The sequence below is a fragment of the Moschus berezovskii genome, chromosome 25 (assembly GCF_049115385.1).
Source record: "Moschus berezovskii isolate FMDL1 chromosome 25, NW_MosBer_1.0, whole genome shotgun sequence".
NCBI classification, from domain to species: Eukaryota; Metazoa; Chordata; class Mammalia; order Artiodactyla; family Moschidae; genus Moschus; species Moschus berezovskii.
The window spans coordinates 246032-263373 of record NC_142484.1 but is presented as its reverse complement, the minus strand read 5'-3'; positions in this window follow the sequence as shown (position 1 = coordinate 263373).

Sequence of the window (17342 nt, the reverse complement as noted above, 5' to 3'; positions counted from 1 at the left end):
AAATCAGCCCAGAATATTCACTGGAAGGACCGATGCTGAAGCTGAAACTCCAATACTTTGGCCACCTGATGGGAAGAACTGACTCACTGGAAAAGACCCTGATGCCAGGAAAGATTGAAGGCAGGAGGAGGAGGAGATGACAGAGGATGAGATGGTTGGATGGCATCACCAACTCGATGGACCTGAGTTTGAGCAAGCTCCAGGAATTGGTGATGGACAGGGAAGCCTCGTGTGCTGCTGTCCATGGTGTCACAGAGAGTCAGACAGGACTGAGTGACTGCATTGGCTGAAGAAGTTAGCGACCTCGCTGTCGGAGAAAGAGATTAAGAGGAGGGAAGGGAAGGCAGTGTTGTGTAGGGCCCTGTGGGTCTGCCCGCTTGCAGTCTGCATTCTACACCCAGAAAGATACAGAGCAGAGGATGTGGGACCCGTTACGACACGCACGTGTATTTCCTGTCTCTGCTGAGAGTCCAGGAGGCAAGGAGCACACGGTGCCCGGGTCTTGGTTTCCGAGACCGTTCGTTCTCCAGTAAAGGAACCAGGCGCCCTGGAGAAATGGCCGATTCCAGGGCTGGAACAGGGAGCCCCCGAGATGAGCCTGGGGGCTCTTGTGGTGTCAGAACTCAAGGAAGTACTCAAAAACACACACTAAACCGGATAACTGACTGTGGCTCAGATCATGAACTCCTTATCGCAAAATTCAGACTTAAATTGAGGAAAGTAAGGAAAACCACTAGACCATTCAGGTCTGACCTAAATCAAATTCCTTATGATTATACAGTGGAAGTGACAAATAGATTCCAGGGATTAGATCTGGTAGACAGAGTGCCTGAAGAACTATGGATGGAGTTGTGTAACATTGTACAGGAGGGGTTGATTAAGACCATCCCCAAGAAAAAGAATCGCAAAAAGCCAAAATGGCTGTCTGAGGAGGCCTTACAAATAGCTTAGAAAAGAAGAGAAGTGAAAGGCAAAGGAGAAAGGAAAGATACAGCCATCTGAACGCAGAGTTCCAAAGAACAGCAAGGAGAGACAAGAAAGCCTTTCTCAGCAATCAGTGCAAAGAAATAGAGGAAAACAGTAGAATGGGAAAGACTAGAGATCTCTTCTAGAAAATTAGAGATACCAAGGGAACATTTCACGCAAAGACTATCTTCTAAATAAAATAGAGCTGTAACACTGAGCTGTAACACTGATTTGTCTAAGAGCTATAACACGGTCCATTCGAGACCTGAGACCTATAACACGGTCTGTCCAAGACCCGAGAGATGTGACACGCCGAGTGGGCTTTAATGTCCGTCACTCCAAATCTTTGTTGTGACGAGACAAAGAACTGAAGAGCATACACTCTCCTGACAATTGGATGGCATCACCAACTCGATGGACATGAGTTTGAGCAAGCCCCGGGAATTTGCGATGGACAGGGAAGCCTTGCGTATTGCAGTCCATGGGGTCGCAAAGAGTCAAACGTGACAGAGCAACTGAACTGACTCGATGTGTAGCAGCTAATAGCCCCTGCTAGGTATATGTTAATGTTACACCGTAAGTTAAAAACTACTTAGGTAAAATCAGACAACTGCGACAAGTCTCCCAAGCTCTACACTGGCTTGCAGGCTTGTTCTTCTGCGTTCCTCAGGAAGTGGGATCTATTTGTCTGTTAAAGTTCCAGCTGTCACTCCTCCTGCTTCTAACTGGGTCTGTGGCATCAAAACGGCAGACCAGGAGATCGAGATTTTAATCATACAATACTCAGATCCAGGACTTGTAACTCAAATATTTCTAATTTGGTAGTAACTCACCTGAAGATTGAGGCGGGACTACACCCCATTTCAGTAGAAAGTAGCCAGAGCAGTCACCACGCTGTTCCGTGAACAATCTGGGGAAAGATAAAACAGAAGTGGGTATTAAAAGCCAGTACCTCTAAAACTGAGTTCCTCTGCCAAGTTTATGATGAATGCCTCTGTCTGAAACAATTATTTCCTTTCTTTTCCAATGTCTGCTCTCCTCAAGATTGAAGAGTGTCAGGAAACAGGGGGGAGTGAAACCAAGTGGGACCCTTCGAGGCTCCTGGGCATGAAATCCTTTCTGTGTCCCCTGTTTCTTGACCTTCCCTGAAGCCCAAAGGTAACCAGGGAAGGGAGGCGGGGTGCAGAGACAAAGGGGGAGCAGCCAAGAGAACGACAGTGCAGCCTGGGGTTTTGCCTCAGGGGATAGATGGAACTCAAACCCCCACGAACGAAGCTGTCAGCCCGACAAGCACCCTTCTTTCCAGAGAGGATCGCGGTTTGGTCACCCTGAGCGCCAGGGACGCTCGTCAGGGGCCACCTGAGGCCAGGCTGATGGAGGCAGGCCCTGCACACACCCCAGCCCTCCGCACAGCCGCACCCTTGATCCACTGCCTCGGGGTCAGGACACACGGTTTTGCGGGCACGGCCCTGCTGTGTCCCCCTTTGCCTGTAAAGCAATAAAGCTATTCTTTTCTACTTCACGAAAAACTCTGTTTCCAAGATTCAATTCAGCACCAGAGCAGAGAGGCCCAGTTTGCAGTCTCACTGTCACCATCTCTCTCACCCTCAATTGTCAGGCAAAGTCAAGAGAACTACAGGGATTGTCAAGCTTAAAATGGATAAATTTGCCCAAGAGACTGGACTCCCCAGGCCTAGGGTCTTGCTGACGGTTCAAAGGACCCAATTTGGTAATCACAAACTCACTCCACAGCAAAGTCATCAGCAGAAAGACAGCAGACTGATGTCTACAGGGGTCCCAACTTCTGTTGATCCTTTGCCCCGTGCCAGTGCCACCAGCTACTGTAAGTCTCCAGTTCTTATGCTCAGGCTTGTCATCAACAGGCTGAAGAAGCCTTCCTAGCTCCAATTCAAAGAATCCAGCTATTCAGTCTAGAGCCTCGTGACTGAGTCTTCTGGAAACTTCACCAGAGGAAGACAGCTTTTGATGTCACGGGAAGGGGCCTTACTGACCACCAACACAACTGCAAAGTTAGTTACAGAGCCTTGGGTACACATCTCACAGCTAAAAAAGGTCCCACTTGACAACTGGTCCTGTGCAGACGCTGGGGACCTCCAGATCAAACAGACAAGGAGAAGTCGTGTCTGCCACCCGGACCCTGGACCAAGGTTTCAGACTCTAACTAAAACGCAAAACCTTTCTTATTCTTTCCTTTTACTCTGGCATTGAAACTGAGTCCCCCTTTAACTGAATTTCTCTGCGGAGTTTATGATGAGCCTCTCTATCCAAAAACTTTCTCCTTTTCCTGTCTCCCACCACCCATTCTGCTCAGGACCCAGGGGTATCAAAGAAAAGGGAGGATTGAAACCAAGCAGGGTCCCGTGGGGCCCTTCGGAGTACAAATACCCCTCTGTGTCCTCTTGTTTCTTGTCTGCTGAAAAAGGTTTTGGTCTCCCAGGCCCTCCCTGTGTTCCAAAGAGCAGGGGAGGTAGTTACTGGTTAGGGAAGTGAGAGAATGCAGAGACAGAGGAAAATCAGTTAAAGGGGGAAGTAATGACGACAGTTCAGGAAAAACAGAGTCCGAGCTACTCCTCAAGGGGTGTCCACGACAATTTGCAGAATTCTTTGTTCTTAGGGAATGAAGACCCACCTGCCTCTTGTTTGAGGAACTTGGCATCCATCTCTGCTGCTGCTTTAACCCCTGAGTAATAAGCCTCTGCTCAGCCTTGTGTACACACGTTAGTCACTGAAGGAATTCTGCCCACAGCCTGGGGTGTACGTGGCAGCACCCTTTCAAAGAAACCCACAGGGTGATAAGGAAATGTGAACAAGAAAAGTAAACATTTGTTTATTTGATCTGAAGGAGCATGATGACCAGATCAGATTAATGTCACCTCGAGTCAACTGACCAAGAACAAAGACTGTGGACTGTGGACCCTTCCTGACCTCATCTCGGCAGGCTTCCCACGTTCCTGTTATGAACGCAGGCTGCATTAAGATGGGCCTTAAGACGTTAGTCTACCCTCTTCTCGGTTCTTCCCTAACACTGTTCTCTCAACGCACTGCCCTGTCCTGTGAGCTTGGATGAGGTTACAGTTACAGATATCGTCCTCATAAGTATCTCCTGGGCTTTACTAAGAGGGTGGCCTTTCATACTACTGACGTATCACCCAAGATTCTGATTTGTCCGATTCTGGAGACCCCTGGTCCTCCCTGAGGCCAATTTCTTTTCCCCAAATGTCACTGCAAACTACAAAAGACCCCTTGGAAATCTTTTCCTGAGTTCAGCTCTTACTGAGTCCAAGCTTGTATGCTCACCACATGGCGGACCAATACATCAAGAAACCAGGTGTTGGGACAATGCATAGTAACTTTATTTGCACAGATGAAGGAGATGTCAGACTCATGTTTCAAAGAACCACCTTCCCTGAGTGAGAATTCAGGTTTCTCTTATACTGAAAGGGGAGGGCGCCGGGAGCCAGCACGCGAGATCCCACCCATGACAAGGTCACGAGGACAAGACCTGACAAGCAAGGCAGATCAGGACTTCAGGGGCTTCAAAAAGCTGCCCGGCGCTCACCTTAAAGATGACATCTGTCTTTCTGGCTGCTCCTTAACTTCTGTGACTCAGGCAGAAGGCCTCCCCGACCTCTTTCCAAATAAAATCAACGTGTTTATGCCCTAGGCACTAATGCACATGGCTGCTCACAACGCCTTAATCATAAATAGCGTGAAGAACCTGATCACACAGAAGCCCTAAGAGGCGCAAAGCCCTTTGGGGGGTGAAGAAGCCCTATTAGAATATATAAAAAATATTATTTTAGAAGTTGTTACTGGATCAACATTTCCTAGCTATGTTTTTGCTCTTGATGTAGAAATTACTGTTACTATAGTTAGAATTTAGAATAATAAGAGTTTAGCCCTAGTGTCGGAGAAGGCAATGGCAAGCCACTCCAGTACTGTTGCCTAGAAAATCCCATGGATGGAGGAGCCTGGTAGGCTGCAGTCCGTGGGGTCGCTAAGGGTCGGACACGACTGAGCGACTTCACTTTCACTTTTCACTTTCACACATTGGAGAAGGGAATGGCAACCCACTCCAGTGTTCTTGCCTGGAGAATCCCAGGGACGGGGGAGCCTGGTGGGCTTCCGTCTATGGGTCACACAGAGTCGGATACGACTGAAATGACTTAGCAGCAGCAGCAGCAGCAGCAGCAGCAGCAGCAGCAGCAGCCCTAGTGTAGAAACAATAAGACAATTGTTAATATTTAACCAAGAATGGTAGGCAGAGGCTGCCTCACTGGAGCCTCACAGTCTGTAGTAACTAGAAAGATCTGACCATTGTGTTAAATTTCTAATACGCTGCAACCTGCTGAATCTTTACCCTTGAGATTATAACTTTTCTATTTTCTGTTTAGCTCAAGGCAAGTGGAAAAATAAGAATAGCTTACAAAAAACAGCTTTGCATTCACCTAGCTTGTAAGAAATGGTCATAAGATGTTAATAGGCCCTAAGGCCAGAAGATAATGTATTAATATCTACTATACAGAAGACTCGGAGAAGGCAATGGCAAGCCACTCCAGTACTCTTGCCTAGAAAATTCCATAGATGGAGGAGCCTGGTAGGCTGCAGTCCATGGGGTCGCTAGGGGTCAGACACGACTGAGCGACTTTACTTTCACTTTTCACTTTCACACATTGGAGAAGGAAATGGCAACCCACTCCAGTGTTCTTGCCTGGAGAATCCCAGGGACGGGGGAGCCTGGTGGGCTTCCGTCTATGGGGTCACACAGAGTCGGACACGACTGAAATGACTTAGCAGCAGTAGCAGCAGCAGCATACAGAAGACTCTCATAAACAGAGAAGTATGCGGAAAACATTCTGGTTTTGTAAAGGGCAAACTGACGTAATGTTGAGCTGACTTTGTTCACTCCCCTTTACAATTGTACTAGTTTAAGGTATATAAACACTGATGTAGAAAAAATAAATTAGTCTTGAGTCTGCTCTCAACCAAGACTCGACTTGCTTTCTTTTCCTTGCTTTCATTTCTTGGCTGACGCCGCTCATCCTGAGGGCATCCCTGGACTCAGCCTAGGCTGGACCTCCGTACGAGGGGGTTGTCGCAGCCTTCTTCAAGACCTTGGAGGGGATACGATAATCCTTTGTTCTTGGAGTTGCCCGTGTAGGTCTGGTCACAATGTGTCTGCAAACCCCCAGTGAGACAAGTGCATTCTCTGTTCTGTAGCCTTTTCTCCTCTATTTGAATGAAACATTGTTATGCCTTTAAAAGTCCAGCCTGGGAGGCAAAGCCTTGAGAAAGGGCTATTATGTATATTTCAAGCTGTAGGCAACATTCATTTATTTTTTAATTTTTAAATTTTTGGCTCCAGGTCACACAGCTTATAGGTCTCAGGTCCCCAGCCAGGGACTGAACAATGAGGGCATGGAGTCCTAAACACTGGACCACCCAGGAATTCCCAAGGCAACATGCTTTCAGCTTTGAGGAGCTGGGGTGCAGAGCCGTAAGTACCGCAAAGATTGGAGCTAAGGCAGTAGATCTGAGATGGAGTCGGGCTTGTTCTTTGTTACCTTATGTGTCTTGTTTTAGCCTGTGTCCAACTATGATTGTACTTGCGCTATCACACACAACTACCTGAATCTCAGTGTGTTTGCATCCTCAGCTTCCCGTGGTTATCTAGGTCAGAGCTGCTTCCGCAGCTAAGAAATATCTCCAGCAGCACTCATATTTGCCAGGTATTTAGAACGACTTTATTTCAGACTAGAAGATTTCTTACCACATGTGCTTAAAACCTGATTGACCCCTGGCTTAAGAAACAGGTAAACACAGCCAGCAGGCCCTGTGAACAAATCCATGAACAACGTGCCCTGATGGGAGGGGCCTAGGCTCACCTCTGCCTGGGGTGGTTATCACCCTTCTTGGGCTGTTGGAAGCCTAGATGCTGGCACACAGCCAGGCAGTGCCTAGTAGGTGGTCAAGTTGTGCCCTTAGCTTTCCACAAAGACCCCCACCCCCCCGCATTGGTCAGCTCCCCTGGATCCACACAGAGGTTAGGAAGGACCCACCAGGAGGCCTTTACGACTCAGGCTTTGCTCCTATGGAGGGCCATGCCTCTCTGGGTAGGAGTGAGTATACATGAGGGTATGATCAGAAGCCTCTGCTTAACTCGAGTCCAAAGCTGAGAAACACCACACAAGCCAGACTGAGGACTCTTCTGCAAAACAACTGATGGATGCTCTTCAGCTGTATTATGATCATGAAGGGCAAGGAAGCACTGAGATTGTTACAGGCTGGAGGAGGCTGGAACTAAATGCAACACGGGGCCCTGGAACAGAAAAAGGATATTGGTGAAAATACTGGCGACATTTGAACAAGGTCTTCAGTTTAGTCAACAGCATCGTACCCATGTCAATTTCCAGTTTGGTGATGGTACCATGGGGAACCTGGCTGAAGAGGGACCGCAGTCCTTGAGAATTTCCATGTGTCTAAACTTGCTTCAAAATGCAGAGCTAGGGAAAAGTCAGTGTTAGGCTTGTTGAAATGAGTAATGGTGCTAGGATAAGCAGGCTGGAGCCTGGAGGCAGCTGCCTGGGTACCTAGGCCTGCTCCACTACTGTCCAGCCATGTGATGCTGGAGAGGTTACCTAATGCCTCCGTTGCTTCTTGTCAAAAATGAGGAAAATAAGCACAGTTATCTGATCAGGTTGTTAAGAGGTTAAACCTATTAATACACATGAAGCCTTGAGAACAGTGTTTGGTGCAGACTGAGTCCCTGGAAGGGCTGGCTCTTAGCACTCTTGTGATGACCAGAATTGAAAACAGGGCTGGACCCCTGACAGGCAGGTTGGTGTGTGGGATGTCAGTCTAGGGTGGTCCTGGGAGGTGGCAGTGGACATGCCAGAGGTGGGGATGAAGAGGGAGTTGAGCCGTTGGGAAAGCAGTGCCTCATGTCCTGGGATAGAAGGAGAACGGAAATAAGAGGACGGAATGCTTGAGGAAGAAACGGAGCCAAACTTCCCCGAGGTGAAGAGAGATGAAGGGCTTCAGACTGAGGATCACGGAGAGGCAAGATAAGACATAACCCCCACTTAGACGTGCCACCGTGACATTTGAGAGGGTCAGAGAACAGTGTCCAAACAGAAGGCTCCACAGAGAAAGACCAGACCACACACATGGGAACAAGAGTCATGCTGATCCCAGGCTTCCAAACAAAACATACGAGAAGATGTGGGGTGATATTTTAAAGAATTACAAGTAAAAAGATATAAAATTAAATATTCAGCCAAAATGTCATTCAAATGTAAGAATGTTACAAAGATATTTCCAGAAAGCCTCAGAATGTGCCCCTCCCAAACCTACATTGATAACATTCTTGAAGCAGGAACTGAAAACGAGGAAAAACACACAGGAAAATCCACAAGCCACAAAGGAAGCCAGGGGCCAAACATCTTTGCAAAGCTTTTTCCTGTTTTAGGAACAAACCACTACCAACAAAAAGGCAGGAACAAAGGGCAAAAGGGCAGCCATACAAGCCCCACGTAAAACTCTGGGCAGTGCCAGTGTGACAGGGCACGAGAAGGGACACCAGAGAGTGGCGGTGTCAGGGACCGTGGCGCTCGGTGCTGGGAGCGGACAGAGGCTGCAGACACAGCAGCGCATTCGTGTCCACCACCCAACAGCTGCGGGCAGAGTAGGTGCTTAGTGTTCATTGGTGAGTGAGTGAATATAACTGCTTATGAAAGTTACAAATTTAAAAAGAAGATCCGACAAATGAAAATCAACAAAACTGAAGAAAGAAACTGGCGAGCAGAGCAAATAACAAATATGAGAAACATGACAGAAATAAGTCCCTGCAGAATTACTATATGAATTAGAAACAGAGATCCAACAGGGGGTATAATTAAGAAAAGACCCAGAAATATGGAGAAGTCTCTGTCTCTGAAATTGGATTTATTTTTAAATTTTTATTTCTTTTGATGTGGACCATTTTCAAAGTCTTTATTGAATTTGTTACAATATTGCTTCTGTTTTTTGGCCCTGAGGCATGGGGGATCTTAATACCCTGACCAGGGATGGAACCCACACCCTCTGCATTGGAAAGAAAGTCCTAACCACTAGGTGGCCAGGGAAGTCCCTGAAACTGGGTTTAGGTGATTCTTTGCCAAAATCATCAGGATCCTCTCCGGGGTGAGATGCCCTCTCAGGCCTGAGACCAACTGTGGACCCAGAACCCAAAGAGACAAGAAAACTTAGTTGAGGATCAGCAGGAAAAACATCACAGAAACTCTGAATACTGGAATTTCCAGGTAATGAACCAGCCATGCTTACTAAGCTCTTGGAGGTAAACAGAAATATTTTACCAGGAATAGTAAGCCATTAAAAGTGACTTTACAGAACTGAAAAGAAACTAATTAGAAATCATAGAACCGAAGATACTGTAAGGGAAATAGGACTCACTGGGGGGTTTACAACACCTGCAACACACCTGGAGTGAATCTCGGGCCTCATGGAGACTCTGCTTCCAGGTGAGGCTGGCACTGCTGCCAGGACCGCCACTTTGGAAGACGGGTGGAGAGAAACCGTGCAGTGGACGAAACCGCAGAGACAGTGAAAACTTTAATCTGTGCTTAACTGGAGGTCCAGAAGGAGAGGAAGTGGCTGCTGCTGCTGCTAAGTCGCTTCAGTCATGGCCGACTCTGTGCGACCCCATAGACGGAAGCCCACCAGGCTCCCCCGTCCCTGGGATTCTCCAGGCAAGAACACTGGAGTGGGTTGCCATTTCCTTCTCCAATGTGTGAAAGTGAAAAGTGAAAGTGACGTCGCTCAGTTGTGTCTGACTCTTCGCGACCCCATGGACTGCAGACCACCAGGCTCCTCTGTCCATGGGATTTTCCAGGCAAGAGTATTGGAGGGGGTGCCATTGCCTTCTCGGGGGAGAGGAAGTGGAGAGTGGAGGAACTGGGTGAGAAGGTCCTAAAGCTGTTGGAAGACCAGCCCACAGATGGAAGCACCTGGAGAAGCCTCTGCCAGAGCAAATGCAAATGAGTCCACACCTCTGCACATCAAGGAAATCTGTAGCAAATAAAAGGCGTGAACAAAGTCATAGACACTCTGGTAACGATTCAGATCTCCTGGTAAGGAGTAAGAGCCCCACCGTAGCTGACGCCACAGAAACTGCAGAAGCAGAAGCTAATGGCCTGTGTGTTCAGCTTGGACCTAAAACTCTTTACTGTGTGAAAGTACTCTTCAGGAATGAGGTAAGATTTCTTCTTTTTGGAGAACAAATTTGAGGGACTGTGGCCACCAGCAAGCCCCCACCAAAGGGAGCTCTCCACACCAAAGGGAAAGGACGTGGATGGACTGGGTGTGAAGGGGTGAGAAGCCACAAGACCCGTGTGTGGTCTGTCAACCGATCGTAGTGGCACCAACAACGATCACATCGTCGTGTGTTAGAAAATGAGAAATTAAAGAACACGGAAGCATGGCATAATCAGGAGGGAGGTAGGCCTTCCGTCCCATCGTCAGGCAGGGAGACACCTCAGTGTCTCAGAGCGATGTCATCATTGTAAGCAACCCCCACTCAGATAACAGGAAAGTGGGGTGGAGTATCCACACTTTTGGATGAAATCATAAAATAACAAACATTAGCCTAACTAGAGATATTCTGGAATTAGTAAGAGAGGCTGATGAGGATGCCAGATGCAAAGTTCACATACAAACAATGGCTGTATTTCTGTCTCCAGCCAATGGCCATCAAGCATGAGGAAAGCTGCCAGCCTTCTCTGGTGGGTGGATTCTAGAAGTGGCCCCGAGTCTCCATCCCAGCCCCGCAACAAGGGTCCTGGATGAGGAGCCACTGTGGCCACTTTTGCAGACCTCTTTCTACACGTGTCTGTTTAACAAGTGTGGAGGGAGCGACACGGCCAGTCCCCAGACCTCACTGCAGAGCCCCTCACACACCTCTGTCTCTGAGGGGACTCTGCCGTGGCCCTAAGAACAAGCCCCCGCCTGACATGCTGAAGGATGAGTGTGCCCATAGAAGGGCTGGCACTGTCCCCTCAACACGCAGCTGGTAGCAGATGATGATGGGCCCGGCCAAGGCCAACTGAGGCTGGTCCAGGTCAGCGGGAGTCCCTGGACTCTTGGGCAAAAGCAAACACTTATTGGTATATACCACTGAGGTTTTGTGGCTGGTCATTATGCAACTTTATTGTGGCAATAGATAATTGAAACCAGAAAGAGACAGCGTTACACAACCCCCAGAGCAGCTACCCTTGGTGTCAGGTGGACTCTCAACAGCAGCATCGTCCCTTGCGGCCACCGATGGCAAGTGGCTCTGCCCTTGGACAGGAGATAGACAAGCTGTGGAACAGTCACACCGAGGACACAACACCGAGCAGGATAAATAAGCTGCAGCTACAGCCGGGGCAGGGCTCAGAGTGTGAGGCTGAGAAGAACGGAGAACACTGGGGAGCACAGCCCTTTCACTGTTTCTGCTACTTTTTTTGCTACAGCCGGGGCAGGGCTCAGAGTGTGATGCTGAGAAGAATGGAGAACACTGGGGAGCACAGCCCTTTCACTGTTTCTGCTACTTTGCTGTTTCTAGTCGCTAAGTCGTGTCCGACTCTGCTGAATTCTGGAATGGTAACCTTCCAGGCTCCTCTGCCCCATGAATTTGAAATAGGCGAATTAGTGTTCAGGTTCAGCCTGCGCTGAATTAGGCTCAGTTTAACCTCCACTTAGGGGATAAATGTCGCAACAAGGGCAAGTACGCGCATAGCATAAAGGCCCAGAGCGTGGTGAGCTCCGCAGGGCCAGCAGGGGACTCCTCGTGGGGTGGCGGCAGGGGGCGACCTGTGAGTCGGTAGTTTTGCAGGCGTTTGCATTCTAGCAATTTGTGAGGCAGAACTTCCACGTTTCTTGCATTTTGGTGTATTTGTGAAATTTCACAGCAAGGAAAGGTTAAAAGTATACGTACCTAACAACACAGCTAGCACCTAAGACACTAGCAAACGGAAACGCTGGGAGCAGTGGATTTGTTAGCAACTGTTTTTCCTAAGGTCATCAAATTCTACCAGGAGAATGCCTGGGAAAACATGAAAGCAAGGCTGGGGTCTCCTGTGTGCGGGAGATGAGCTGGGACCCCCAGCTGACCACTAGGAAGGGTGCATTGCTCAGGACACACGGGTTAGGCTGTGGCACAGATAGCCCCAAGTCCCTGTGTCCTGATCTGACTGTACCCCGAGGAAGGGGCCCGGGGTTTTGCCTCCCTCAGTCAGGCAGGGACCAAGGAAGGGGCCTCCAGGCTGGAGGCAGAGGAAGGGCACTGGGGACTCACAGCCTGGCTGCACCGGGATCAGGCAGAATGGGGCCCCACGTTCACACCTGCCCAAGAAGACTTCGGGTGCTCCTTCCCCTGTCCCCTGGGGGACTATCTCGACGCCTCCTCCAGCCCCATGAAGACTGAAAGTGAGGCAAAGGAGGCCTTGCAAGGCCTCACGTCAAGTGGGCGGACTCTGGGCTAAACCCAGGGGTCCCGGAGGCCCACACTAGCGGCGCAGACCAGGGAGCAGAGGCGGGTGTGGCCCTGCAGGCCCGGCAGCTGTGCTGAGGAGCCGGTCCTGGGCGCACTCGTTCCTTGGCAAGACTGGAGGGCGCGCCCACTTGCTGTTCTCACGGGCCTTGGAGACCCCAAGGCTTTCCCAGCCCCTTCTCCCCACAGAGAGTCAGGGGCCCCAGGGTTATTGTAGGTCTCAAGCCAGCACAGAGGCTTTGGATTCAGGCTGACCCTTTTAGGGGGACAGGAGAACTTGTTCGTATACGCGGTCAACTGTTAAAACTTCCAGCTCAAGGTTCAGGTGCCAGTCACGCCTGGCAGTCCTTTCCCCACGGTGCCCGCTGCTGCTTTTCTTCATTTTTTCGGCCTCTGTCCTTCACTCCCACGTCCCCCGCCACCCCACAAGGCAGGTATCTGACGTGCCAGGCTGAGGTGGGCAAGTGGCCCCCAGCTGGAGAATCTGAGAATCTGTCATTTTACGTTTTACTGCTGGGGTTGAGGTGCTGTCACTGCTCCCACCCCGGCCTCCCTGGACTTTCTCTGTTTCCTTTCATCTGATCTCACCACCAGCCCTTTTCTCTGAGCTCAGAGGCCAGAACACACAGAGCAGCAAACAGCATGTGGTGGGTATTTCTGACCAACACCTGGTCCCAGGGATACAAGGCTTTAGGTTCCGGGCCCACCTTCCTAACATCACCGGGAGCCGGGTGCCCCTCCATCTCCTCATCAGGCAGGGTTCTCCGGATAAAAGTTCTGCTCTGGAGGGGCTGGGGGGGCAGCCAGGCCCAGGCCCACATAAGGCGGGTCTCTCTGCTCTATCTTCTACTAGGCCCTCTGAGGGGCTGCACAGACCCTACACTGGGGAGGGGCCTGCTTCACTCAGCCCACCTTTCAAAGTGAAGCTCATCCAGAAACACCCCCTGACCCCCAGGATAACCTCTGACCAAGACTCTGGGCCTGGCGCCTCAGTCAGGCTGACGCACAACATTCAGAGCGTAGACTTCACTGGGCTGGGCTTTCCAACCGCTGGGAACAGGTTTTTGTTGTTCTCTCCTGGCCCGAGGCCGCAGTTACAGGGCTTCCCCGCGCTGGTCAGGGTGAGCTGCACTGTGCCGAGGCGACACGTGACCCTGACCCCAGTGCCGGCCACGAAAGCTCTGTTCCTGCCGCCACTAGACGTGGGTGGGCGGCCGTGGGCAGTAGGTCCCTCTCACCCAGGGGCCCAGGGACCCAGGAACCCCGGGCTGGGGTGAGGGCCCACCATGGGCTTCCTGAGGGCCACGGGGATGTGGGGCCGCGTGGTGCTCGCGGGTGACCCGCACCTACACCCGTCTCCCGGGTGCTGTGGGACCTGGAAGGGTGGGGCGCGGGGGCGGGGGGAAGGCGCGCGGGGGGGAAGGCGCGCGGGCAGCGGGCTTGCAAAGAGAGGCGGCGCCTCCAGCAGCTCCGGGCCGCGAGCTGCGGGATGCAGGCAGAGCTGCCCTGAAACCGGAACTCGCTCCGGCGGCCGCGTCTCTCCAGTCTTTGGGCAGCTAGGCCGTGAGCCCTGTCGTCAGGGACGCTCTGGTCCCGTGGCAACTGCGATGTGAAAAAGTACTTCTTGGGGACATCCCTGGCGGTCCAGTGGTTAAGAATCTGCCTTCATATGCAGGGGAGATAGGTTCAATACTTGCTCGGGGAAATAGGACCCCACTTGCATGCAGGTCAGGAAGCAACAGTCAGAACTGTACATGGAACAACAGACTGGTTCCAAATAGGAAAAGGAGTACTTCAAGGCTGTATATTGTCACCCTGCTTATTTAACTTATATGCAGAGTACATCATGAGGAACGCTGGGCTGGAAGAAGCACAAGCTGGAATCAAGATTGCTGGGAAAGATATCAATAACCTCAGATATGCAGATGACACTACCCTTATGGCAGAAAATGAAGAGGAACTCAAAAGCCTCTTGATGAAAGTGAAAGAGGAGAGTGAAAAGGTTGGCTTAAAGCTCAACATTCAGAAAACTAAGATCATGGCATCTGGTCCTATCACTTCATGGGAAATAGATGGAAAAACAGTGGAAACAGTGTCAGACTTTATTTTTTTGGGCTCCAAAATCACTGCAGATGCTGATTGCAGCCATGAAATTAAAAGACGCTTACTCCTTGGAAGGAAAGTTATGACCAACCTAGACAGCATATTAAAAGGCGGAGACATTACTTTGCCAACAAAGGTCCGTCTAGTCAAGGCTATGGTTTTTCCCGTGGTCATGTATGGATGTGAGAGTTGGACTGTGAAGAAGGCTGATCGCCGAAGAATCGATGCTTTTGAACTGTGGTGTTGGAGAAGACTCTTAAGAGTCCCTTGTACTGCAAGGAGGTCCAACCAGTCCATTCTAAAGGAGATCAATCCTGGGTGTTCACTGGAAGGACTAATGCTAAAGCTGAAACTGCAATACTTTGGCCACCTCATGCGACGAGTTGACTCACTGGAAAAGACTCTGATGCTGGGAAAGGTTGGGGGCGGGAGGAGAAGGGGACGACGGAGAATGAGATGGCTGGATGGCATCACCGACTCTGTGGACATGAGTTTGAGTGTACTCCGGGAGTTGGTGATGGACAGGGAGGCCTGGCGTGCTGTGATTCATGGGGTCGCGGAGAGTCGGACACGACTGAGCGACTGAACTGAACTGAACTGAACTGCCTCAGGGGCAGCTAAACCCACTCCAGGCAACTACTGAGTGGGCCTGCCCCAAGTAAGACCCCATGCAGGGAAATGAATAAATAACTATTAAAAAGAAAGAAAGAAAAGGTACTTCTTGCCTGTAGCAGCTTGAGGGGCTGGACCTCATACCTTCAGGAGAGGGTAGTTGCTAAAGGACAGTGTGTCAGAGTGCTTGTGGCCAAGGACAATGTTATGTGCATCTGATTTCTCTGTGAGGCAAAGCTCTGTTTGTTGGCTACTCTGTTTTGGCCAGTAAGATGCCCTGTAGAGACTTGCTTTTCCTTAGAATGCTAATTCATGAAATTTCAGAGACTGGGTTTCACAAGAGGAGGAGCTATCTTTATATACCTTAGACATGTTCATAAATCTGTTTTATACTGTGCTAATCTGATAACCAGGATGGTATGATCACTTACCTTGAGCCAGACATCCTGGAATGCGAAGTCAAGTGGGCCTTAAGAAGCATCACTACAAACAAAGCTAGTGAAGGTGATGGAATTCCAGTTGAGCTATTTCCAGTCCTCAAAGATGATGCTGTGAAAGTGCTTCACTCAATATGCCAGCAAATTTGGAAAACTCAGCAGTGGTCACAGGACTGGAAAAGCTCAGTTTTCAGTCTAATCCCAAAAAAAGGCAATGCCAAAGAATGTTCGAACTATTGCACAATTGCACTCATCTCACACGCTAGCAAAGGAATGCTCAAAATTCTCCAAGCCAGGCTTCAACAGTACATAAACCAAGAACTTCAGATGTTCAAGCTGGATTTAGAAAAGGCAGAGGAACCAGAGGTCAAATTGCCAACATCCACTGGATCCTAGAAAAAGCAAGAGAGTTCCAGAAAAACATCTACTTCTGCTTTATTGACTACGCCAAAGCCTTTGAGTGTGTGGATCACAACAAACTGTGGAAAATTCTTCAAGAGATGGAATACCAGGCCACCTGACTTGCCTCCTGAGAAATCTGTATGCAGGTCAAGAAGCAACAGTTAAAACTGGGCATGGAACAATGGATTGGTCCCAAACTGGGAAAGGAGTATGTCAAGGCTGCATATTGTCACCCTGCTTATTTAACTTATATACAGAGTACCTCATGCAAAATGGCGGGCTGGATGAAGCACAGACTGGAATCAAGATTGCGGGGAGAAACGGCAATAACCTCAGATATGCAGATGACACCACCCTTGTGGCAGAAAGCGAAGAAGAACTAAAGAGCCTCTTGAATGAAGTGAAAGAGGAGAGTGAAAAAAGTTGGCTTAAAGCTCAACACTCAGGAAACTAAGATCATGGCGTCTGGTCCCATCGCTTCATGGCAAATAGATGGGGAAACAGTGGAGACAGTGGCAGACTTTGTTTTTTTTTTTTGGCTCCAAAATCACTGCAGATGGTGATGCAGCCATGAAACTAAAAGACGCCTGCTCCTTGGAAGAAAAGCTGTGTTCAACCTGGACAGCATATTAAAAAGCAGAGACATTACTTTGCCAACAAAAGTCCGTTTCATCAGAGCTATGTTTTTTCCAGTAGTCATGTATGGATGTGAGAGTTGGACTATAAAGAAAGTTGAGCACCGAAGCATTGATGCTTTTGAACTGTGGTGTTGGAGAGGACTCTTGAGAGTCTCTTGGACTGCAAGGAGAACAAACCAGTCCATCCTAAAGGAAATCAGTCCTGAATATTTATTGGAAGGACTGATGCTGAAGCTGAAGCTCCAATACTTTGGCCATCTGATGGGAAGAACTGACTCACTGGAAAAGACCCTGATGCTGGGAAAGATTGAGGGCAGGAGGAGAAGGAGATGACAGAGGATGAGATGGTTGGATGGCATCACTGACTCGACGGACATGAGTTTGAGTAAACTCTGGGAGTTGGTGATGGACAGGGAGGCCTGGCGTGCTGTAGGCCATGGGGTTGCAAAGAGTGGGACACGACTGAGCAACTGAACTGATAGGTTGCTTTGTTCTGTTATCTGATTATCAGTCTTTAGAAATTAATTAGGAAAACCCCTAAAACTTTGTATAAAATTGCTAAAACTTTGCATAGGAATGACCCTTCTGAGGTGATCAGACAGTGCTCACACTGGGAGATGTGGCAGCTGTATGATC